This window comes from Plutella xylostella, chromosome 13 (assembly GCF_932276165.1).
Source record: "Plutella xylostella chromosome 13, ilPluXylo3.1, whole genome shotgun sequence".
NCBI classification, from domain to species: Eukaryota; Metazoa; Arthropoda; class Insecta; order Lepidoptera; family Plutellidae; genus Plutella; species Plutella xylostella.
The window spans coordinates 10,825,227-10,852,733 of record NC_063993.1 but is presented as its reverse complement, the minus strand read 5'-3'; the positions used below and the strand labels follow the sequence as shown (position 1 = coordinate 10,852,733).

At 37.7% G+C, this 27,507-nt stretch overlaps 1 protein-coding gene across 1 annotated transcript in view; it reads left to right on the top strand.

The window, feature by feature from the left end:
* The window catches only part of LOC105385660 (teneurin-m), a 392,514-nt gene that overhangs the window by 95,761 nt on the left and 269,246 nt on the right, over nt 1–27,507 (top strand). The gene's annotated exons all lie outside the window — the stretch shown is intronic.

Below are 27,507 nucleotides of genomic sequence, written 5' to 3'. Positions count from 1 at the left end.
TAGTTCTGTATTCTGTACTGATGGTGCCTTTTGAACTATTTTTGTTCTGGTGACTTAGTCTTGTGTGTGTCTTTTGTCATATTTTATAATCAGTATAATAAATGTATTTTCTAACTAACAATCCGTGTTCAGTAGCTCAGCAATTTGGATAAATAATTATGTATATAGAATTTTCTATATAAATGTAAAAAATATCTAAGTATTCGCTACAAACTGATACAATCTGACCACCATCATTCATCTATACAGTACATAAATGTATCGAAATCCATGCCATTTAAATCTTACCCTAAATCCTCTGCTTCAAGACTGAAAATCGCGTGCATCACCTCTTTCTAGTAATTGATTCCAGTGGGCAAAGCGCTTTCAGTCTGTTGCAAATCATATAAAGTAGTTTTCTCATCCTAACATCTTGTCAGCGACCATTTTGCCTTGACCTACCGCCCCCTGCGCTTATCCTTCCACGGTGGAAGCATAAGGGATGATACGCGGGGTTGATTACAGGCCAGGTTACGCTGGTGGGTTTGTTATAGGTTAGAGACGTATAAGTGGGTTTTCCTCTAAGTTAAGCCACGTGGCGGATAGTTGCGAGTGTTAACGTTTGTGAGTTGATTGCATTTATCTTTGAGATTGCTCATTGGAGTGAGTGCGGTAGCGAGTTCGCACGTTCAACTGGTGATTTGCACATGTACCGGAATCTTATGAAGCTATAGCTATATATGACTGGGTCTATTTAAATATGTTTAAAAGATTTATGCTTTAATATACAAGCGGGAAGCGCGAGGCGGTTCTATTCTATTCTCTGTGGGGGTGTAAGTACCTGCACCTGGCTCTCTCGAGTGGAACCTTTGTGCATATCCCCAAGGTCTAACTGCCTTCCTAAGCTTGGACCATTTCCCACCACGCTGGTCCACTGCGGGTTGGTGGGTTCACATTTATCCAGATGTGCTAAATCTAGATATGCAGGTTTCCTCACGATGTTTTCCTTCACCGTAAGAGCGATGGTATACATTGTACTTAAGTTAAAAGAACTCAACATGTCAGCGCCGGGAATCGAACCCGCATCTCTTGCGTGAGAAGCGGGCGCTCACCCGACTGAGCTACCACCGCTCTAAGCCGCCCGCGCGAGGCGGTTATTATTCCTTTTTTTTATAAACGTTTTATTTATTGTTCAGAGTATAATATACAAAATTACATAAATACTACTAAACTACTACACAAGTAGTAATACTACTACTAAACCTACGAGTCCGTTCCTAAAATTATAAGGAAAAAATCTGGATTCTCTACTACTAGTATTTTCTTAATATGCCGATATATACTTACCTACCATTCAGAAGTTTCCAAAAGCGCATTGAACTGAGACTAGGTACCTATACAGGGTGTTGCAAAATTGGTATACTAAGCCGAAACCTTCATGTGCAGCATGTTATATCTAAGCCCGAAACTGAAATCAGAATTTGGAAATTCGCGAAAAAAATAATATTTTTTTCATAGTAAAAGTCACGTGACCAACAAAGTTTCTATGGAAAATAATTATTTTTTTTTGGGAATTTTCAAATTCTGATTTCAGTTTCGGGCTTAGATATAACATGCTGCACATGAAGGTTTCGGCTTAGTATACCAATTTTGCAACACCCTGTAGATTTGAAATGCAACCTACTTGCCTCGTTTCAGTACCACGTAATACAGTTGCTAGAACCAGCCGGTTGACCTTTACTGTAACTTCAGAATGAAAACGGTATGCTATGAAAAAGCAAAAAGCCCAGTGGCGAATATGGACGCGCTGTGGTATGTTACCGTTAAAGCATTGCCTTCTTAGTGCCAATTTCTCCATTGGATTGCTTCATCAATTATAAGTCATCTTCATATAAAATTCTTGACAGATGTGTCAAAAGTCAACCACTTATACCTGGTTATTTTCTAACGGACTATGTAGAAATTGGCACTTGGTAGAAGAAAAATATATTGGCAAACTTATACAGGGTTGCATTAGAAATGGTCGATTTATATAGCGCAAAAAAGATACTAATGGAACATGTTTTTTTCATAAGAATCCAATTTAAATCACGAAAACCATTTTTATCGGAAAAAATTACTTCAATGTAACATTTATTTGTTCACAAAATGTCTTCAGGATTTCTTGGAAAAAACTAGACAAGCTCGTTCAGTAAGTAGGTACTAAGTACTTATTGTTGCGAGTGTGATAGCTACATAATTACATCCACGGGTAATGAAAAAGTTTCGATTTAAGTACATTTAAAGGTGCATCAGAATATTATTGAAACTAAAAACGTAAATATTGTTTAAATTTCTTATTTTGTGTCCATTTGGTATGCGAACTGCATTTTTAAGTGGAACTGTTTCTTTGCACGTGAGTGTATAAATGACTCGTATTTTTTTCTTTCTTTCCTCCTTCTTTCTTTCTTTAAAAAAAAAAAGATAAAAAAAGATAAGATAAAAATTCTTTATTCGGTACACCACACAGCACACACCAAAAATCCACAAAAAAATACACAAAAACAAAAAAGAAAAAAAAAAAGAAAATAACAAATAAAAAAACCTTACATAATATAAACTTATAATTAATAGCGGTGTGTGTTGTCCAGCACCGAAAAGGCCCGCGCCTCTTTCTCTTTCTTTCTTCTTTCTTTCTTTATTACTTGTACCCAGTAGGTTACCTCCGCGCGTCCGCCAGGTATATGGGGCAAGAAGCGCGCCGTGCTTTACGGAATGAAAACGCATAAAAGCTCTAACCATAGACACGCGAGCTCAGCACGCGACCAGACGCGCCGCCTCGCTACGCCGAATTACAATTAAAAGGCAAATAATGAGAATCAGGTGAAGGCACCTGATTAATTTTTATTTATTCATAAAACTTTAATTAATAACAATAATTTGAATAATAAAAAAAATTAAATACCTACCATGGGTTTCAATGGTGACATTAATTTTAATAGTAGGCCAATTTTATCACCATTTTTGAATGATTATAATGCACTCAGAGTAAATAAATAATTGTTAGATTATTTTCTTCATACAATTTTATGTAAAGTTTTTAAAAATAGGTATCTTCGTTAAATAAATTCGTCTTAGATAGACTTTCCTGCAACCCTATATAAAGTACTATCAAACATAATGAAACCACCGCTAGGTATGATTTTGTATGCAATTACTTTACGTCAATACCTGAACCGTAGTTTGAAGCTGCTATCTTTAAGGAAATCCATTTTGATTGCATTTTATATTACAGGATACCTAGATGTCAAAATATAGTAAGGGTCTGTTCCACAATGTCTGGTTAGTGGCTACCTGACGGATAAAATACATGCTGTCACTTTCTGTTATTATTTTTTAGACAGTGACAGCATGTATTTTATCCGACAGGTAGCGACTAACCAGACATTGTGGAACAGGGGCTAAACCTATTTTTTTTACTTACTCACAAGTTCAATAACCTTACTCAACCCATCAGTCATTGAGATTAAAATTAATTAGGAAAAGTATGATCGTGTATCTGGGACGACCGAATGTTGTATTGGTTAGTGACCCTGACTGCTATGCCGAAGGTTCCGGGTTCGATCCCCGGCCGGGAATATTCGGGGATAGATTGTCAGTGTATGTAACTGTGATGGCTAATCTGGCAGGTGCCGGTGCTGGTGTATACTTAATATGTTACTTTGGTTACACTATTTGTTTCATACTTCCGTTCAGAATAAAGAGTCTAGGTAAAAAGTTTATTTCCTAAGCCACTGAAAAACTCATTTACAAAAAAAAAAAACATTGTACCAGTTTAAGAGTCGCTTAAGTAAATTAGGACACAGTCCCTTTTAAATGCTGGCTATTATTATAATTCGTATACGCACAGTTTAATCGTTTCGTTCATACACCGTTCTCAAAACGGGTAGCGGTTTGGGAATCATGTTTTATAATAAAAGCAGGCATTATAATGTGATCATGCAAATTCGTGAAACCATCCTTAACGGCCAATAATTGTGACTTGAATTTTAATGTGAAGAAATGTGCAGCAATCTACCCGGCTGCAATGCGACCAAAGTGTTTAATAATCACATGGTTTGTTTCCGCTGATGACAACTAGTTACCAATTATTTACTTATTTTAGTCATTAGTGGGAGCGATTTGGAAGTATGCAAGTTAAAACGTATCCGGATATTCAAATGTACCATCGTAATGGCGAAATTAGGAAATATAGGGGAAACTTTTTAAGAAAAACGAAGGAAGCGTATTTATAATTGTATATTTTTAAAAACTAAAATGTACCTAAATATTAAAATGAGATTTCTTGTTTAGGAGCGTCGTATCCACATTACAATTCAGTTCGATCATAAATAAACAAAGTTTACCCACCTATGTAAATTGTATTATTCTGGTGAATATTTAGGTTACACTAAAATATCCAAACTCGGATACTGCCTGATCTAGTAACTTTTTACAGATGTGAAATCACACTCACAAATATCGAAATAGGTGAAAATGTTATAAAATAATAATATACATCGTTCAGTTTAAATTTTCCATCAAAACGACCAGCCACCATAAACTTACTCCAACTTTTATACTCACGAGCAATCAAATACAGTGACAATTGAACTAAGTTACTCCTTTTACAACACATTTAAGAGTTCATCAGAATGTTACCAACAAAATACATTAATAGGTATTGAGTTCAACTTTTAAATTAAAATATTTTTTAAAATAGGGCGATTTGGTTAGTATTTTTTATGTGCAACTTTTTTATTGCTCGCTATTGAATTTCAGTCACGAATACGTTTCCCATAACTTACGTTTGCCATTACTAACCCACACTGAATCAAGCAGCCAGGTATCGCTACATTTGGATATTGTTTCTGCGCGGCTATTATTCAAATAGGACTCGATTCACTCGATCTATCAACGTCTGCGAGCTATTACATGGCCGCTGCAGGTGCCCGCCTGATATATGGATGTTAGTGTAATTTGCGCCTTATTTCTATTAAGGGTTCACTGGTTTGTTTTGCACAATTAATCTTTGAAACAATCAATAGTTATGTAGTTAGACGGGCGGGTGGTTTGAGAGTCTAGTCTACTTCTTAAAAGACAGTCGTCAAAAAATCGCAAACTGTCATTTTCCATTTAGACCTCAAACATACGAGACGTTTTCACGGATCGGTTAAAAACACCTTTTCTATATATAGAATTAAGGAATTCAGTATTTGTTCTTTTGGCTTGCAATTCCGTTCTGCAAACACCCTGTAGTGTGCATGAGTAAAGGAAAAAGTTGCAAAGAGAGAATGCTCAAAAGGTACCTAATGTGCAGCCTAACAAACGGACAGACAAGATGGAGTGACTAACATTATCTGTTACTCTGCACAATATAAAACAACTCCAAATAGCCTTTCAGCTAAGATAGATGAGGATGTATCCAAGTTCTTAGTCATGAAACCTTTTCATTATTTCTCCAAGTATTATATACCTAGTGCTACATCGTTTTCCATGCAAGCCGAAACAAGGTGACTCTGAGGGTCATTCTTGTCAAATTTTGTTCTACGACTATGGAACTTCGTAAAAGTCACGAGACCAACAAAAATTTTCGTTACATTTAAAAAAATAAACTAGTAGGTAAAACTACCTACTTTATAGGTACCCAATGTCCATGGTTTATTTAAGGCCAATATCCCGTACGACAGACCGTCTAGACAAAATTGCTTTTGGCGATAAAACCGCCATTGTCTCAGCTTATTTGTGCTCTATGTCCTTTTGGTGTTTTTTTAAAGTACCTATTGTATTCTATTATGCATTGTCTCTGGAGTTGTGGACAGAAATCTGGATAGGGCCCTCCGTACCCTGTACACACACGTATTAAAATTTACATATTTTATTTATAACTTAGTCCGTCTGAAGATGCTACGAGTAAGAGATGAAAATGTTGTTTTTTATTTTCGATATTAAAATCACACAAGCAGGTATTTTTAATTTTAGAAGAATATCATATTATAATACAAACATATAAAATTTTAAAATGAAGGTAGTAGGTACGCTCTTTGAATCGGTAAACTAAAATGTGTTGTTACTTAGCTTATTCTAACCAAGGTTAACTACCACAAAATAAATTAAAATACAAACCTACTAACCGAAAAAAATCATTAAAAAAATCATCATGGCTTCATAGCAGGTGAAGATGTTACCTCATTGAAGTTGCAGCGGAAATTATAAAAGAATCCGTCCCATTATAATTTGACATCATTTACATACAACAACCGATTCAAAAGACCGAATAATTTCGTCAAAATTGGACGTCAAAATGACAGGTTCAGACGTTGTATTGAGTCAGCGAAATGGTCAGAGTCAATGACCTCGAGATGTTCATATCTTGATAATTATTGAAATATTTGAAATAAATTATTTTTCATTAAAGTCGAACAAATTATTTACCTTTACTACTTTAACCATTAGTGATTTAGTGAAGTCACATGTAAACTTGACTACTGCATACGAACTTTGTTGGTTAGAAAAAATACACTCCCAATGTTTAAATATTATTTAGGATAGGGTTTTGGATCCGTAGTTAAAAATAACCACTTAGTGGATTTGGGTGCGATCCAAAACCCTATCCTAAATAATATTTAAACATTGGGAGGGTATTTTTTCTCAAAAGTGGTTTAGTCACCCTTTTTGGCTTTTGCGACACACTGTAGGTATAAAATGGTATAGTATATTAGTCACCCGTCTTAAGCGTTATGGTACTTGTGCCTTTTTTTATCAACCCTGTATACATTTTTGCAAATGTCTGTGTCACAACTGTCACATGCACTCAAACTCGCTACCGTTTCAACAACATGCGCGTACGCACACGCCATGCAGTAGTCAACATATATTATAATAAACTAAATTATCTCTTGATGGCGGGCTACCCAAATTATAGCCTCCCCGAAACGAAATAACGGATGGAAACTTAACAATCAAAATAAGATATGATGGCATGGTTACGCTTCAATTGCCGGTTTACTGTGTTTATCGTGAGGTATGTTATTATTAGGAAGTTTTAGGTTGAAGGATCAATTTGAGCAACATAATTTTCAGTTAGATAGATAGATAGAATATTCTTTATTTGTACACACACACATAAAAGAAACTTACATAACTTAAATACTATAAACTATGTACAAAAATGGCGGTCTTATCGCTCAGTTATTTTTCAGTATAGGACATAACTGCGCTAAAAGGTTAACCCGTTGAAAACTCCTCATAAAAATTAACTTATATTATACGTGTGTGATATTATTGTAACATATTATTATGTTTCAAGGTAAGCTTACACCTCAAATCAAAAATATTGCCATAAAATGTATGGAGAAACGGCGTTGGCAATTACTATGAAGTGGACTTGTGTGAATTATGAATTTCTAGACAAATTATACTGTATTTGATGCAATCGTTGCGTGCGATGGCGACAGGTGGATGCTTACCCTGAGTAAAATTTACACAGCAAACAGTCAATCAATATTGGTGATAATTTTTAATTCAAACTGTGGTTTTCCCTATAAAGTTACATACGTGAGTGGCAACTAATGACGCTGGCGCAATTTGTGGCGTATTTGATTAATGCAGCGGCGGATCGGGTCAGTTCGATTAATTCATCATTTTCCCGTGGATCATGGCGATTTTGTTGTTTATACTGAACTGCGGGGCACGGGTTAAAAATATTCTTGCTTTTGTAATTATCTTAAACTAGCTGATCCCGCGAGCTTCGCTTCGCCTTAAAAAGTTTTCCTGTTGGAATTCCGGGATAAAAAGTAGTATATGTTCTTTCTCAGGGTATAGACCATCTGTATGCCTAATTTCATTCAAATCCGTTCAGTAATTTGGCGAGAAAGAGTAGCTGACCGACAGACACAGTTACTTTCGCATTTATAATATTAGTTAGGATATAAATACAATACAAATACAAATATGTTTATTATCAAAAGTAAATATACCTACCACTTACGTCAAAATCACACTTTAAGTAACAATTAAGTACACCAAATTACTCCTAGACGAGAAAGACGCTTTCTGCAACATTGAAGTACATTTATCAGCGCATCAGAATATTACCATTATTATTATTGGGTGACCTCCAAAGCTGATTGACCGATGACTTCTTGCAATATATTTTATAGCGTACGTTCCCACAAAAACTAGACATGTGTTCAAATGAGACTTATCTCTATCAAAAAAGTGGCATATGATTATGTAAACCCACATTATCTACCACAAAAATTATATTAAACTTTTATTTTCATTTAGTTGTATTCTTTTAAATCGTTCTTAAAGTTTGCTTTGTTTGTTCCAAAAAGCAACATTGAAGGTTAAACCATTAATTTCCTGTATGTTCCTGACCTCGGCATCACATACCCTAATCATACATAATTCTCAGAACCTATCAACATGTCTAGATCACATCAAACCACGATGTAAGCTTAATTAAAATGCATAGTTTTCTTATCCGTCATCAAGACTCAAAATCATTAGTATGAAAAATGACTGTCTCGAGATTCCCTCGGAATAATAAGGAATGAATCATACCGATCATCTTTTATGTTTTAATAATATGCGTAAAATTCACTTACATGTGCTTGTAGTCTCATCTGGTTTTTAATATTGCTTATTTTTAGTCGTCCGGCGCAGGGCGTGCATAATTATGAGTTCGTGCAGGTGACTGTATTAATATACTTTTAAGCATAACATGAGTGTTTACTCACACATCTACGTCGGTAGGTATATAGTATTTTCTGAGGTAGACAGAGGAACACTTAAGCCATGTACATATTTTTGATAATAGGAAGCAGATATGAAGCAGGGTCAAGGCTACAACTGTGAGAGGCTTTTATTAATAGGTAACTACTAAATAATTTTAAACGTTAGGGTTAGTTGCGTTTTTCGTAAGCTGTTCATCATCAACATCATAAGCCGATAATCATCCACTACTGGACATAGGCCTCTCCCAAGGAGCGCCACAACACTCGGTCCTCGGCCTTCCTCATCCTACCACTACCGGCTATATAGTAGTAAGCTGTTATAGTCTTCCTATTTTCATAATTACAAATAAATAACGCGGCTGGCCCTAAATTTAGCAAAATTTTCCCAGTTCACCGTTTCGGAAGACTCCCAGGGCACGTCAACCTTTGGCGCTGGGATTATAAAGCCTATTTTATGGCCGTTGATTATGATTGATTCGGCCCGGCTCACACCTCGCCGGCGCGGGATATTAATTAAGAAACTAATGGCCAAACGAGAAAAAAGATCCACCATGCATTGAACCCGGTAGTGTCGGCAACACAAGTGGGAATATTATTTGGATATAGGTAGGTACAAATACATGACTAAATCCGATTCCCATCCTCTTAATACCATCCTTCATAATTATACAAGCTCATACAGTGTACTTGTCTTGAGTGGATAGGAATAAAGCAGAAAATATTGATTATACTATATAGGTACTTTTAATAAGAAGAACAAAGAAGTGCTAATAACACACACGCACTCACGCCTTGTACTAATGTACTCCCTTGCGGGGTAGGCAGAGGTGCATTGCTGCACCCACTTTTCGCCAGAGTGTTATGTTAGTCCCAATGTAATAGGGGGCGGGCCTATTGCCATTTTACGGGCACATCCAAGACCCGAGAACAAATATCTGTGTTTAAACAAATATCTGCCCCAGCCGGGAATCGAACCCGGGACCATCGGCTCAGTAGTCAGGGTCACTAACCACTACGCCATTCGGTCGTCGCTAATATGGGTAGGTATATTGTCATTAATATATTGTTTTAAACATTTTTTTGTGTGTTTTTCGGTTTTGGAGGTATATTATAATATTTTGTAAGTACGTATATTTAAGCGCTTTAAAATAAATTAATTTCAATAGATCTTCATTATATTATACAAAAATTTGTTGAGATCGTGCACTATTTTCTAATTATATTACTTAATTTGATATGCTGACGCTACGTCATTTTAGTTTCAACACCATAAGGCGCGTCCACATCACTTCGTTATGACGCGACGTTATCTTATTAAAAATCTGACTTAACATCACAACATCGACTCAGGAAAGCATGTTGTTCCCAAACTTAGTCGATCGATTATACTTTTACAATCGATAAAATTAAAAAAAAGATAAGGAATTGTTTCGTCTGATTACTCGAAAGAACAAACAGAAAGAAGAATGGATAGCTGTTGGTGGAGATGAGAGCATGAATAGGGAAACCATTGCATCGCGAAGTCAAAACGAAGTAACATTTACTTAAGTAAATAGTGTCAAATTCAAAACATTTTGGATCCCTGCCTGCGCTGCACCTATGTACGACTTTATACAGGTAGGCAGTAGTGGCTGGATGAGAAAGATTGAGGACAGAGTTATTCATAGTTTTAGCATATACTTATATACTAATCTTAGTCATGTTACAGTTGTGAAGAGTGAAACTCTAATTAAATTACAGGATAAAACCATCCACCAATAACAGGTTGTAAAGCTTTTGATTAAAACTTTTAATAAAAGTCCTTTAATATGATCGTTCAAGTACCATGAAATTGATTTCTCACTTTTCCTAATAGCTTGTCATAAAAATAACTTGTAATTACGTTTTTATATCGAACTTAAACGTTAACCTTTAACATGGTAGTGTGATTATTGATGTGGAGATTGTAGCGATTGTAAATTATAGTAAAATCGATTTAAATAGGTAATCTTTCGCTAAATTGTGTATTAAATAAGTATTTTACCAAGCTATATTAATACGTAGGCACTCTTTTGTTAAATTCAGCGAATAGTGACGTGAGGTTGCTGTGTTGCACCATTTATTTATTACATTTACATACATACATAGTTATGCTCACGACTGCAATCCCCGAAGAGGTAGTCAGAGGTGACTCGCAAGCGAGTCACTCGCGTTACGCCGCCGTACATTTGTACTCATGATAGGTCGCGAGCCGTATCAATATATTTATTATCAGTAGATACCTATGCAATGTTATCTTTCACTAAACCTCTGTCAGAAACTGGACTGTGGATAGGGTTGCCAAAAATATTTGTCCCAATTATTGGATTTGCAAAAACTACGCAGCACCTTCCGTTCCCTATGTGAATATATAGGGTTGCCAAAAATATTTGTAAGAATTATTCGACTTGTCTTACACCGTAGTACCTTCCCTAGAAACACGACCTCTTACAATAATAATGCATAATTCGTCCTCGTTTAATTTGCCTGAACCAGCGCTTTCCCAACATTAGTCTAGCCGTCTCCGCCGTCAGGCTGAGCTTTCACTCGGTGTGACCTGGAAGGAGGTAGGATGGCAGGTGGATGTGGCACTGTGTAAAGTGGTTGTATTTATCAGTGAAGTTACTGAAGGCAATTTATCTGTCATGGTGGATATCTTTCGTTCAGGGATCAAATCTGAATTATAAAAAAGTTAATCTACGTTTTCTAAAAGTAAGAGTACACCTTTCGGCATCGTAGACAACGTACGAATTGCATTCAGTATTCTTTGTATAGAAATTCACACAAGTTCCTCTCCATTTAATCAGCATTGCCGACGCCTTTTCTCCATACATTTATTAAAATCTACTTTATCCGATACCTACGATACCGATAGGTAGACCCTTGCTGATTTTGGAGCTTGGAGCGTCTCACCTTAAGTTTTCCTGTTCAGGGTGTCCAGTTGTCTGCGCCAAAGCTTCTCAGATACAAAGGATAAATTTCCTCTTCCACTTACTAATAGCCTTCTAGTAAATTCTTGGCTTCTTCGATTAAATTCTAACAAATTAGTAAATATTTTTAGTAACTAAATCCTACAGAACATTATGCCGTATCCACAGCTTCTTCCCTTCTGGCGCCGCGTCCTATTTCCCCTTGACCCGCGTACAATCACGCTCATCTCGACAATAACTTAACCGTTGATCGTTCCAGTAACCGTGGTTTACCGTCCAGTGCGGATCAGCTTGAAAGGTTACTTGCCTTTATGGTAATAGGCGAGCTAATCGCCGATTGGACTTGCGGCTAAAAATACGGTGAAAAAGGAGTGTAGCTGTACTTTTGTTAACGGGCACTATGAGGATACTTGAGTACATACGGATGAACTAAAAGTAGATAGATGTGGCTTTCAGGTGCTGTGATATACCTAGCTTACAAAAAATCGATTAAAGAGAGCTGTTATGCAATCAGTATACACTTAACACAACGAACATAGCTTGGAGTATAAGCCTTGATAATAAGTATACGTAAACGAAGGTGAGTTTATTCATAATATTTATGTTCTCTGAATACGTCATCTATCCTTGTTTCACCAAGATACAGTTTTACCAGGTCTGAAAAGTCGTCTAATCACGCTAATTTCCGAACTCCATCCTTACTTAGACGAGAATATTCTTAGTCAAAATTAGAGTTAAACCTTACTTCTATTACTACTTACTTACTAGCTATTTCCGCACGCTTCGCTTCGCCTTAAAAAAATTACCGTGGGAATACCGCGATAAAAAGTAGCCTATGTTCTTTCTCAGGGTCTAGACTATCTGTATACCAAATTTCATTCGAATCCGTTCAGTAGTTTTGGCATGAAAGAGTAACAGACAGACAGACACAGTTACTTTCGCATTTATAATATTAGTTAGGATGACTTATGACTCAATAAATCTGTTAATAATAACATCAGATCGTCAGAAATGGAGGTAAGTGATAGCGAACGTCGTCGTGGCTCGTCTAATAGCATTTTTGCCGTTTACTTAGTTTTTTCTCAGCGGGTGAGTGGCGTTCTCAATTAACCCCCGATCAAGCTGACATACTAATGATACTTTAAATGAAAACACTCCTATTAGTACCGCTAGCAGAAGAATGGTGAAATATATAAGGAAATTATGTTAAGCATAGTTGGCGATGACTCTGTTATATTAGATATTTTATGAATACATTTAGGCTGTTTGGAAATGTATCTCTATTAGTACCTATAACTATATTTTACATAAAAAATACTATTTTAGCTAATACGTAAATAGTACAGCCATCATTTTATAAACATATAATAATATAATGTGGGGACATCTCACACACGGCCATCCGACCCCAAGCTAGGCAGAGCCTGTGTTATGGGTAAAATAGAAAAAAATAGTAAAAAAAATATGCGGTGCCACATCGAACATTTGGATGGAAGTACGGTCAGGTGCAAAGAAACCTGACCCCCCTCTCATACTAACAATGCTTCTGAGGGGGGTCAGGTTTATTTGCACCTTACTGTACCTACCTATGTATTTTTTTTGTAATGCAGAGTAGGTAAAATACATAGAAATATAGTTAACCCAGATAGAAATAGACAAGCAGACAAATTACTAATTATAAAAAAAGGCTCATTTTGAAACAAGTAAACATGAAATTCGTTATAAAATGAAATGACTCCCAACAGTTCTGCCGACGGTCCCACACATCAGCAGCAAATATGGCGGCGCGCCGGCAGAATTTTCACTTCTCCAGCGCTAAGTTTTTGCCGAGCAAGCGAAATATTCCATCACTTAGACAAATTACGTGAAACTTGCTGAAGTACAAAATATCCTGGGCGGAAAACGCTTGCAAAGCTTTGCTTTATGAATAGGGAATATGAATAAAGATTATGCGATGATCGGATCAGAATATGAGAAGCAGTTTTTTTTTGAGCTTTACAGTTTTGTTTTTTCGTAGAATATGTTTGATTATGTATAATTAGGGTATAATTAAGCACAGAAACAGTTCAACCTACCTTATTTTTTCAAGAAGTCCAGTGAATAAAATCTGCACAGTAGTTGATTAAAGAGTGTTTATTGAACAAAAGTTCATAAGTTTGCCTACAAAAATTATGTAACGACTTCGATATTTATAGTACCTACTTACAACACCACTTTCATTTTAATTATCCTGCAACCTTTTATAACTAACTAGCTGTTCCCGCGCGCTTCGCTTCGCCTTAAAAAAAATTCCCGTGGGCATTCCGGGATAAAAAGTAGCCTATGTTCTTTCCCAGGGTCTAGACCGTATGTATACCAAATTTCATTCAAATCCGTTCAGTACTTTCGGCGTGAAAGAGTAACAGACAGACAGACAGACACAGTTACTTTTGCATTTATAATATTAGTTAGGATTACCTATCTAATCTCAATTCCGGAGTCCTATTACAATGCACTATTTACAAATCTTACAACCCCGGATAACACAAAACAGGATTATTATTATTATTAGTAAAGAAAAAAAGGTCTGTCGTTGCGTAAAATTTGCGCTGCACAATTGCACAGTCATGTTCGTTAAAGACAGCATCTGCGTCAGAAAAAAATATACTTTTTTGAAGTATCTACCCTCGTAAGTAATTGAAACTTGTTGGTGCATGAAACAGGTACAATGGGGGAAGGAATTAAGAAGATCACCGCCCTAGCATAGGCGATTGATGCGATTGTACCTGTGAGCGATAAGATGTGTAACATATAGGGTTGTCACTCTTAAGAGGTTGATACTGAAGTTATAAATTATATTATAAATACACTGCAAGTTTTACCTACTTAAATACCTTAATGTAAATAAATTATTGTTTGTAGAGCGGATCATACATCGTCTCTACTCTATACCTACTAATAAGTGGACAGAAAAGGATGTAACAAAATCAAATAAAAAGGTACACGATCTAACGAAAGCCAATAATTAATTAATTATTTTTATTTTATTTTATTTTGTTTAAATTGGCCATTACTGCCTCCTCTTCCTCCTAAACCTCCTAATATACTATCTACTGTTGGTTGTATGGATAAACATATTTACCCTTTTTACTGCGTAGACAACCCTGGTAATTTTTATTGCCATGTTTAGTCCTCTTCAAGTTTTTTTTTTAAATCAGATCTTGTCAACCATTTCTTTTGTAGTCGTATTAATGACCTATAAGAATACCCGTATTAAATTTGTCAACTAAGATTTATTTACCATCTCAATTTGACTATGTTTGTAAAACAAATTGGACTCTATGGCTTTGTAATAAAACTTATTTAGCTTAGGCAGCGTCCGCCGGTGTAATGTTGTAAGCGGATTACAATTATTGTCTGTTGGTTTATTTTCATCATAAAAATATGAAGAAAGCCATTCTTGCTTAGATCAATGCTTTCCTCTCTTTTAAGATAATTATGAAAATGTATCTTATTTATATCGTCGCAGTCGTAGAACAGTGACGGATCTGATTTTTTTCGATTTTCGGATTATTGCAGATTCTTCTTAAAAATTTCATTATTTACCTATACAACAAAAGTTTTTTTAAAAATCTTTTATAATAAGCGAAATACAGAGTCGAACACTGACGGTTTTGATTTTTTCGCGTAGAACATGGGCGCTTGTGCCGTCCCGTCCATGTTCCGCGGTGAACCTCACCCCCCGCGACCCGCTGCCGCGCGACGGTTTGTTTGTTCTGTCAGTGTTCTCTGTAGGAGCACATCGTCACCTTAAATCGTAAACCGCCCAACTCCACGCGAGCAAATTTTACAGGAGACAAAAAAAACTGTTTATTTTGTACTTCTACTTAGGATACCCCCTAATATTTTTTTGATACTAGACAAAAAAAGTGGTTGCGCATTCAATGGCGTTATGAAAAATTAGTTATTTTTATCGCTTTATACATAAAATGGACTTACGATCTTTTCCCGATCTCTATGTGAATACTATTATTGGAGATAAGTGTTTTTCCTGGAAATACGAGTTTTTCGGACTTTGATTATGAAAAATATTGATCTCTTTGATGGACTTACGCTGTTCAAATATAGATAAATCTACTTACCTTTTCCTTTTACTTGAAATTTATAGTATTATTGATGTACTTAATAAAATGATTATATAATCAGCAGTCATCGTTATAAGCAGTAAAAAACATAAATCAGTACTAGGAGGCCATGGTCCCGCCGTTGCCGTTGAATCCCTGGTAAGCACGCTGTTTCCCAGGGACTAGGAACATCATCACGTTTTCTTTAATGGTGAAAAATAAAGAGTATTCTATTCTATTCTATCATCTGACGAGCAAGGAGTGACGGATCTAGAGTTGGAACAGAGCGCAAAAGACTGTTCCTAGCCCCGATGGAATACCAGACCGCGTGTGAGTGCTGGCACTCAAAGCTGGTTTGTACAGAAAGTTTATCTGTCTGTTGAACAGCAGCCAGAGTGCCATTGAGGTGTCCACTGACTGAAACGAGGCCACGTTAAAGCTCCTGAAGAAAGAAAGCAGTCCTGCAGATTCTTTTTCTATGTACAGACCCATCTGCCGGCTGTAAGAGGCTGACAAGCTTTTTAAATTGGTGACACCCCTGGATGAACGGTCATTACCTTTCGGATTGTCAGTTTGGCTTACGAAATGTACAATCAATAGTGGATACATTACGTATTAGTAGAAGTACTTCTATGTTCGTTCACTGTCGGAGCAGGATGTGAACCGCGGGGATAGTTGCGCTGGGTGTTAGATTAGACCAAGGATTAGACATGGTGTACCCGTTCAACTCTATCCCTTGAGGAACCTTCAGGGCCTCTCTTGAATACCATCGGCCGATCCTACCTCCAGCAAATAGTCAGAGGTCCAACTGGTACAATAATTACCCGATAAGAGAGGGATAATGTTCGCAGAAGGAGGTCAGTTGTGGAGTTCCACAGGGGTCGGTCTTGAACACCTCTGCAATATAACTTGGCATACAATACTGTCCTGCAAATGAAGCTCGCAAAAGGCGTTAGCACAATTCATTCTGCTGATCTCCATCTTCAATGTGACACACATTGAAGATGGCTGAGAGAGCGTTCATCGAGGATGATTTATCAAAGACGATAGTGGCATGATCCACCGCCTAGGCCTTAAAACAGCGCCCCTCCTGATATCCTACAAACTCCTAATGAGCAGGGAGCCAACAGATCTGTCAGTGCGGGTTAGTGAGGTTCATATTGCTATAGAACGGCACATGTGCTACCTCAGCCTAGTCGTAGATAGTTGCTGGTCATTCAAGGAGCATTGCAAGATGTTAGTTCCCCAGAATCAAAGAGTACTCGTAGCTGGTGCTCTACACGCCATGCAGTGCACGGGCTACTTTCAAATCTGAGGGCCCTCGCAAATGAGTCCTTCGCATCTATACGGGTGCCGTGCAATCTACTGCCCTTCAAGGAGCACCTATCTTGTCAAGTCGAAGAGAATGACTGTGATGAGATCGGTTAGAGGATGGATGGATTCGTCAGCAACGGGTTGCAGCAGCCGTCCTGCCTTGTTTGCAAAAAACCTATATTAGTATGTAGTAAAGTGCTGATTCCAACCAAAATATACAAAATATTTTGTTTGTGATATACGCGTAACTTTTAATTTAAGAGCATAATATTGCTAAAAAATAGCAAAATTTAACTATAAATTGATCAATAAGAGTGTTAAGTTCAATAATTTATTTATGTAGTAATAAAAACAAAGCCAAACACATAGTTTTATTGCAAAAATGTACGTTCACTCCCGCCTACATCGCTTGTTGTATGGGAGTAGGAGGAGTTACGAGGTTTTATTGTTTAAAAATCACGACTTAGAGTTAGGAGGAAAACGAAAACTAAATTTTCTCAGAATTCAGATTTTTTATCGATTTACGAGTAATACGAGTAGATGCGCCTTGAAAAAACGCTTCTATTGATACCAAAAAGTCATTTTCGCCAAAAAGTGGAGTTAGGCGGTTTACGATTTAAGGTGACGACATGGAACATGTAATGAGTACTTAAAATGTTTTTTTGCTATAATTATTATTTAAAAAGTTCTGTTTTCCAAGTAAATATTTTTTTAATACTTCTCCCATAGAACAAAGACGGTCTCTTAAATCCGTCGTTATTCTTGGAACTTTGTTTAAAAAAAAATAAAAGACCTAGTTTTCGCTAAAATCATTGAGAAGTTAGTTATAATTAGGTACGGTGTATTAAAAAAACAATATTGTTTGTTTGTTAAATTTTGTGACGGTATTTCAAATGCGACTATGTTCTTTGTCCTAACTATTGGTGTTTTGTATATACCGTCATTGTTCTATGGATAAGTGGTAGACGTGTGTAGATAACCGTCGTTATTCTTTGGAATTATTTTAGAATACGTCGTTGTTCTTTCATAATATCACGTATTTTCAATGGAAAATTAATAAATTTATGATTTTTCAGTATATTTTTGCTAATTTATTATGTTTTTAAAACTATGTGCTAAAAAACAATGTAAAATTATGTACTTAAGTACTTTTGTTGTTCATCAACTCTACTGCCAGAGGCAGGTGACGATGGGAGCACGGTACCTTGCGGGTAGGTTTGGAATTATGTTTTTCCAGCCATTTGCATGAGTTACCAAACATACAAACCAAGTCAGCCGTAGAATCCACATCAAAGATAAAATTTCTGTATTAACAGCTACCGTTACATCAACTGCAAAGGAAAAGTCCTAGCATCAACCGAATGCTGGTGATTGTCAAACAGCTGAGGATAATGACCATCGCGAAGCAGTTTGAGAGGATCCTTACATGGCTACGCATAAGATGACAGCAATTTCCTTCATTGACAGACCACAATCAGTAAATTCTCTAGTTCTAGGGGTGAATGACATCGCGGGGGAGTCAACGTGATCGGACAGCAGTGAATTTACTGTTTGCGGGCAGTAAATAATTAAGGAAATTGGTATCATCTTATCCGTAGCTATGTAAGGATCATCTTGAACTGCTTGGGGATGATCAGTTTCCTCAGCTGTTTCACAATCACCAGCATTTGATTGATACTGGGGCTTTCCGTCTTAAAAATAGGTGAGCCCACTTTATTCAGGTATTAATTTCAGGAAAAATTACCCGTAAATTCAGTAATTCTCACATTATACTTACTTCTCCATAAAAAGGGTGAGAAATCTGACCTCGGAAACTATAGACCCGTTAGCTTGACATCACACATGTATAAATAATTCACAATCGCATCCGTTTTCTGCTGAACTAACATCAACCACCAGAACAAGCCGGTTTCCGACCTAGTTATTCTACCGCGAACCCTCTATACACGCTCAATCAGATTATTGAAAAGTTCACACACCACTTTACCATGTATTTATTGACTATACAAAAGGTTTCGACAGTATCTACCATCAAGCAATACTTTCCGCCCTTAACACCACAAAATTCATCCAACCTACATCGAACTCGTAATCGTTATCTACATAAACAGCTCAGCCAACGTGAAATTGGAAAAACCTGGTACTGGTCCAACGTTTCCGATTGAAAAGGGTGTCCAGGTGTCATACAAGGCGACCCTCGCTGTACACGCTTTACAATTTTCCTCAAAGAAGAGTCTTCAAGAAGTTGACACAGTCCTGGGAGGACAATTAAGGACATCAATTTCGGAAGTAAAAAATATTCAAACCTCGGCTTTGCGGTCGATATTGCCCTATTCTCCCACTCAACGCCCGAGCTCCAACAAATGTTGCGAGAGCTATCCACGGCAAGCCTTGAAGTTGGACTAAAGGTGAACCGTTCGAAGACAACAGACATGACAGCACGAAACGTAGGGTTGAGGTAGATAGGCAGGAAATACAATATGTCAATGAGTAATTTATTTGGGCGAGATAGCGTCCTTCGTCGTGGGTGCTAAGACCGCCAAACTGAAGTGAGACTGGGCGGCGCACGTCTTTCGTATGCAGCCGAATAGGTAGGGTAAAAATGCTACCAAATGGGTAGCCAATAACGGCCGCCGGCACAGGGGCAGACCCAGAAGAAGATAACGGGATGACCTAGACGTGTTTAGTAGGAACTGGAATGAGGAGGCCATGAACAGGGATAGCTGGAAGACCCAGGAAGAGACCTTTGCCCAGCAAAAGGTCACAAATGTCACAATTGAGTTGGGAAACTCCGTCACATATTCTCCTCGGCCATCCCTGATCAGAGAAGAAGACTTTTATCATTAGAGCCAGAAGACAAAAGTCTTCTTCAACCAGTGCATCTTGCTAGTGACGACGTATGGGGCAGATAGGTGGGTAGTACTGGTCCACCGATTTAAATCACCGATCGTATCAGAAATGAGGGTATCCGTCAGAGGACTAAGATTACCGATATAGCTGTCAAAATGTGCAAGCTGAAGTGGCAGTGGGCTGGCTATTGTGGCTATATCTGCCGAAGAACCAATAACCGTTGGGGTCGACGAATTCTCGAGTCACAAATAAGGACAACCGTAGGCTGGTAGCCAGTAGTGGCTGGATGAGGAAGCCCGAGGACCGAGTGTTGTGGAGCTCCTTGGGAGAGGCCTATGTTTAGCATTGGATGATTATTGGCTGATGCTTGGACACAATGGGGTCTTCAAAAAACATTTTATAAAATAATTGTATTTGGTAAAAAAAATTAGGACCTAAACAAAAAATAATATAGCGCAATCAGCACCCTCCTAAATAGGTTATTTAAAGATCCGTCTTTGAATTTTTCCATATATTCCCTAAAACAACGACGAAAAGTATAATACGCCATTAGATACGCAATATATGAGACAGGGAGATGTTATTTCTCCGAAACTGTTCACCTGTGCACTGGAAGATGTTTTTAAGCTTGTAGAGTGGAAAAGACTGGGCATTAACGTCAATGGCGAATATATCTCTCATCTACGATTTGCTGATGACATAGTTATTATGGCGGAAACGCTGGAGGAGTTGGGCGAAATGCTCACAGACCTCAATGATGCCTCTAAACAAGTTGGGCTGAAAATGAACATGGACAAGACAAAGGTCATGTCGAACGAACATGTTTCATCATCGCCCGTAACTGTAGGAGGTGTCACCATCGAAGTTGTTGATCAGTATCCCTACCTAGGACAAGTGATCCGATTAGGTAAATCCAACTTCGATAAAGAGGTAGCTCGTAGAATCCAACTCGGATGGGCAGCGTTCGGGAAATTACGACACATCTTCACTGAAAACATACCTCAGTGTCTGAAAACAAAAGTTTTCAATCAGTGCGTGTTGCCAGTGATGACTTACGGAGCCGAGACGTGGTGCTTCACCAAAGGGCTTATCCACAAGCTCAGAGTTGCTCAGCGTGCTATGGAAAGGGCTATGTTAGGCGTGTCCCTGCGAGATAGGATTCGTAATGAAGAAATCCGCAGGAGAACTAAAGTTACCGACATAGCCAAAAGGATTAGCACGCTGAAATGGCAATGGGCTGGCCACGTAGCCCGCAGAGCCGACGACCGCTGGAGTAGAAAGGTTCTGGAGTGGAGACCCCGTGTCGGCAAACGGCGTGTCGGTCGCCCCCCAACCCGTTGGTCTGATGATCTGCGGAAGGTAGCGGGAAGCCGCTGGATGCAGATGGCGGGTGACCGTTTGGGGTGGCGATCGTTAGGAGAGGCCTATGTCCAACAGTGGACTACGGAAGGCTGAGAGAGAGAGAGAGAGAGAGATACGCAATAAAAGTCCGTAAAAAAACGACGTATCATATAATGCGACATAGTAGGATACATAGAACAATGACCTATCTGATTTTTCAGGAAACCTAGACTTATTACAGACTAATTATACAGGCTATATTGCAAAAGTCCATTCGTATAATAATGTGACCAAATTTCAAATGAATCGCTTCAGCCGTTTTCATTTTATCGAATAAAACGTTGTTTAAAAACTTTAACTGGCTCTCCTGTAAAGTTGCTGTTTTGCAGATCCGTCATTGTTCTACGACTGCGACGATATTAGACCAATACGTTTTATACGGACTGAGATGTTAGTTACCTAAACGTAATGAAGCTTACTTAGTACCTCAAACCTTTTGTTTTACTGAAAAGATCATCGTTAGTTTGTTGTGACTGATTGTATTGTTGCAGTACTTACCAGTTTCGTAAATATGTTCTTCATGTTTAAATATTATGAAAAAACTAAAAAAAATATTTTAAAATAAGTTGTTCACCTGACACTCGACACTAGGGTGTCCATTCTTTACTCCCAAGAGGACAATAGGGTGAGGGTGGCCATAAATCAGGGACTGAGCACACTTTACACGTCACTTGAATATTATTAAGTTGTTGCTCGGAATAATGCCTACATTTTATCATGCCCACATATTTTTAAATTATAGGTAGAAATGGGAAAAAAGAGCGCCGGCATATTTTTATATCCTTTGTATTTTTTTTCTATGATAATAAAAGAATCCTTAATATTTTACTAGTCCTGGCTAATTTTTCATGAACGTCGCTAATTGAAGGGTCAAATTGAGTGACTCAACTCTGTTAAGGTTAATATTTTCAAGATTACTTCTGTAAACTGAAACATAGCTTGTACAATGCCATAGATAAACAAAACATAACATAACATACTGCATAAAGTTGTAAACCGAATATCAGAGCCGATAAGTTCTCCTATCGTAGGGTTGTCACAAACCTTATCGATACAGAAACATGTGAGACATTATGTTATGTTGTAACAAAAAAAAACTACAAAATATAAAACACCTTCTCAGCATCAAAGATTTATTTTGTTTGACGCAGCTCGGTAACGCGATTTTTACTACCCTCAAAGAAGACGTTATGTGAGGGAAAAACTCATTTATGACCAATTATATTTTTATACGCGCCTTATTGTAACAAATAAGGACGGAATTTCCCAAGTAGCATTTTTTTGGATACGAAATTTTAGACGACAAAATTATTTACTAAGACATTTTCTTAAACTTAGATTGACGGACGGTAATAGTCTATAAACTTTGGTGTAACATAAACCAAAGATGACAGTAAAATCCTTCTTACCACTACACTAGGTCTAACTGGTACTATTCTACCTTATCGTACCCAATAAATAACGTCGGCTTTACTTCCCATTCAAATTAAACCATCAAAATATCCAACTACAAGGCAACAAGACAACCAAACAAGTCCTTATCGGGCTTGTCTCACGCTTCCTACATCATAAAACGAGGCATAAACCACGGGGCGACATAAAATCGTAACCTCGGCTCCAATAAATATATGGCCACTTTTGAGCTACGTCACAATAAACCTGACTAGACTCGCCAGCAAATGCCCGACTCGAGCCGAGCGTGGTTTTAATCTGACAAGGTTCTGAAAGGATCGGATAGTACGTTCGGTTATCGCTGACACGGTGTAGTGTCGTTCGGTGCTTGTTTTGTCGAGTGTTGATGGATGGCGGGACAGTCCCGCGTAAGCTGTATGCGTGGACACCCTACATTTGTCTATGCTCCGCTGGAATTTATGAAGGCGTCCTGCAGGGATATTGCTGAGCATGATCTTTTTATGTCGATTGACTAAAATGGCGTGTTTATTATTTTTTTTCACTATTGATTGTGTTACCCTGACTGCTATACCGAAGACTCCGGGTTCGATCTCCGACCGGGGCAGGTATTGTTTTAAAGACATTACATTTGTACTCGGGCCTTGGGTGTTAACTTTAATCTTTGTGTTGTGATTAAATAATTATTCCCATATTACAGGCTCTGCTAAGCTTGGAGTCGGATAACCGTGTGTAAAGTTCCCGACATATTCATATTTTCATTTTCAATGTTAGATCGATAGATTTCAACAAAATTATAATCAAAAAACTAATTTTCTTATCCTGCAATACCGTACAGTATACTTGCTAAAAATAAACTTGACGTATAATAAAAGTTGTAAGAAACGGCATTGTTACTTCGTCGCTTCCCGCTTTCGCTGCTACCTTCATTTCTAGGTACATACCTACTCTACCTACACGGGGAGGTATTACAATAACCTTCCCTTGGGAGTGTCTGGGGATCCGAGTCCACTTATAACAAGACGTGACTATTCCACCTTCGTTTTTATTATTACTGCTAAGGAATATTGAATGCAGGAGATGTGAAAGTTGCATTGCTGATAGGGGATGAAAGGAGCTTCTTTTAAATTTTAAGTCTCCACTTTTGGGATTGATTATACGCAGGCAGTGAAAAGTTCCAGTTACAAATGGGAATAAACGGAAAAGGCTAGCCTAATGGCGCAGTCCGCAATATTGAACTACATATTTTAACATAACATCAGGATATCACCAATTAAAAACGTGAATATTTTGATCAAATTCTAAATTACAAATTGTTTAAAAAATTGGGGTCGTTTGGTGTCGACATTTTGTATGTGGAACTCGTTCATTGCTCGTGAGTGTATGTCTTTATCATTTCTCCTCCATTCATTGTTCTCATATAACTGCCCCCCGGTCTAGGGCGTGGTAAGTGGCTGGTAATTGTATGGGATAAGTTAGATTGGGTTTTTAATTTCTTAGATTCGGTAGGTGGAGCCTCTGATTGGCTAATTTTGAACAGTAATGAAGTTGCTTTCAAGTGTAGGTGTACGATGTGAGGGGGCCTTTTACTTAACAAGAGGGGGATTGGTGTATCTCATGTTTTCATGGAATTGTTCTTACATTATCAGGATAAAGTACCCAGGAATAAGTTTATAAATTGCCTTGAAATCAAGACCTATACCTATAAGCTCGTAGCTACAAAACTTATTTTAAATAAACGAAACTTTATTTACCTAATGAAAAAAATGTGGCTCTAATCTTTACCGTGAATTTTACCTTTAATAATTATGACTAAATAGTCTACGTACATTTTCGTATATTTAGAATTAAAATAAAAACGTTTGCCTTTTGTAATTGCACTAGGTACTTAATAGGCTGACTAGACAATACACACCGACATTAAAATATATAATATATAATAAAATGGTTGATAAAAGCAGTTGGTTCGCATAAATTAACTTGTTGCAATAATAACGATTGGAAGGCATCGAACTCAACTATATTCTGATTTTATAGCCGAGGAACGTTAGCAAATAAAGACAGAAACATAATTATAACATTTAATTTAGCCATTGTGTTGAAATAAATATTTAAAGTTTTTCTCATAATTACTCTTAAATAACTATAAATAAATACTATATATTAAGTATAGCTCGTAAATATAAATACTTATTGAATTATTTAATATAGGTATTATAGGTACTTACTAGTATTTTTATTATCCGATGTTAATATTTCTGAAAAATCTACGAAAAAAGTAATTACCTACGTAACTTACTTACTATCATCAAAATCCGTTCATTCTTTAAAGAATACGGTCTTTTTAGTAGTACATATTATTCAGAGTTCATAGGTAGTTAGTTAGGTTATTTAAACATACCTCCACAAAATTTAATTACAAACTATTTTGCCGACGGTACCTAAAAGCCGCTATCACAGCTCCGGAGCATTGCACTCAGTCTTGACCTCTGACAGGGCCAGGTTGGCTCTGTCCCTATTTGTAGTTTTGTACCTTCAGGGATCAAGATATACGGGTCTGCTTGCGCTTAGACTAGACTCTATGTACAGTCAGCGCCAAAAATATTGTACCTTTTTCGATTCATCATCATTATTAACTTGTAGTTGTCCACTCCTGCGGATTTCTTCATTACGAATCCTATCTCGCAGGGACACGCCTAACATAGCCCTTTCCATAGCACGCTGAGCAACTCTGAGCTTGTGGATAAGCCCTTTGGTGAAGCACCACGTCTCGGCTCCGTAAGTCATCACTGGCAACACGCACTGATTGAAAACTTTTGTTTTCAGACACTGAGGTATGTTTTCAGTGAAGATGTGTCGTAATTTCCCGAACGCTGCCCATCCGAGTTGGATTCTACGAGCTACCTCTTTATCCGCAGGAGAACTAAAGTTACCGACATAGCCAAAAGGATTAGCACGCTGAAATGGCAATGGGCTGGCCACGTAGCCCGCAGAGCCGACGACCGCTGGAGTAGAAAGGTTCTGGTGTGGAGACCCCGTGTCGGCAAACGGCGTGTCGGTCGCCCCCCAACCCGTTGGTCTGATGATCTGCGGAAGGTAGCGGGAAGCCGCTGGATGCAGATGGCGGGTGACCGTTTGGGGTGGCGATCGTTAGGAGAGGCCTATGTCCAACAGTGGACTACGGAAGGCTGAGAGAGAGAGAGAGAGAGAGTTGTCCACTGCTGGACATAGGTCTACAACCAGCAGCGCCACAACTCTGTCCTCGGCCTTCCTAATCCAGCCATCAACGAGCACCTATCAAAGGTCGTCGGTCCAGCGGACTGGAGGGAGTCCCACGCTGTGCTTGCCTGTTCATGGTCTCCACTCAAGAACGGATTTGCCCCGGTCATCGGTTCTTCGGCATATATGGCCAGCCCACTACCACTTCAGCTTGCAGATTTTGTCGAAACTAAATTCATTAACGATTTGTAAGTTAAAGGTATCAAAGTGTGTACCTACATATTTATGAATCTGACTGTACATGACCAATGAAATTGGTAGATCGAAACAATATGGGCATCCATACTTCGCTATTCTATTGTAAGACGGTGAATGATATCGCTGGACCAAAGCCCTAAGATATGAAGCTGATAATATGGCTGGATGAGGAAGGCCTCTCTCTTCCATCCAAAGGTTGCCTGGTAGAGATTTCATGACTGTGCTTTTAGTTCCATGAATTAACATAGTAGGTAAGGTACCTTTCTTTCTTGTGTCTATACCGGGTGATTGGTAAGTCGATGTATTCCTTCAAATGGGTTATAGACGAATCCATTTCCAGTCGATTGAACCCCATAATGCATTATCCAAAAGTCAACCAATTCTGAGTTATTTAAGTTTTTTTATTTTTTTCCCAAAATGTATGTTCAAAAGCAAAATATTTAAAAAACTAACCATTGTTTTAACCCACTGACGGACACTGACTGCATTTGGCGTCCTCCACACTTTTAGAAAAAAATCACAACGTCGAATGCAGTCCCCGCTCTTTTTCTAATTATTTCAACAACGGTCAATGCAGTCCTGTTTTACCTAGTGTTTGTATGAAGACCATCTTGTTGTGCTTTATTTGGAAGGATTTCAAAGTTATATGTGCACCCAGAGTACCTTTTTTTCACACAGCAATAAGTTTTCATACAGAAAAAAGTGTGAACTCACACGCACACAACGGTCACCGATGTCGTGTTTTCTTTACTGCGCCTAGGCAGTGTGCCGGCATGTGCACCAGCAGATCATCACTCAACTCCCATACAAAAATGTTGTGCGTTTCACCGTTAATCTAGTGTCCATCAATGTGTTAATATTTTTTTGATTGTTTTGCATTAATTACACCTTAACCAAGTAATTACAACCATTAAATGCGCAATATCCAACTTAATTTAGACACAGTGCTTCAAAATGGGTGAAACATTAAGAAAATTTTACCAAAGGTGAAACAAAAATGCTAAATTAAAAAAGAATTTTATCTGAAAAATTTTCAGGCACAACAGCTTAAAAACATAGTCAATATCTAGCTTTAAAATTAGTACATATTTCAATCTAAAATCGATTAAAGTATGACCAAGATATAGCCAAAACAATTACATAACCGGACAAATCTTAGTAGGGAAACGAACAAGATTTGTTCCATTTTTAAGGGAAAAAGTCTTATAACTGGACTTTTTAGAGCTCCGAACCGTTTGCTAATAATTATTGTTCTCCGATAGCGCG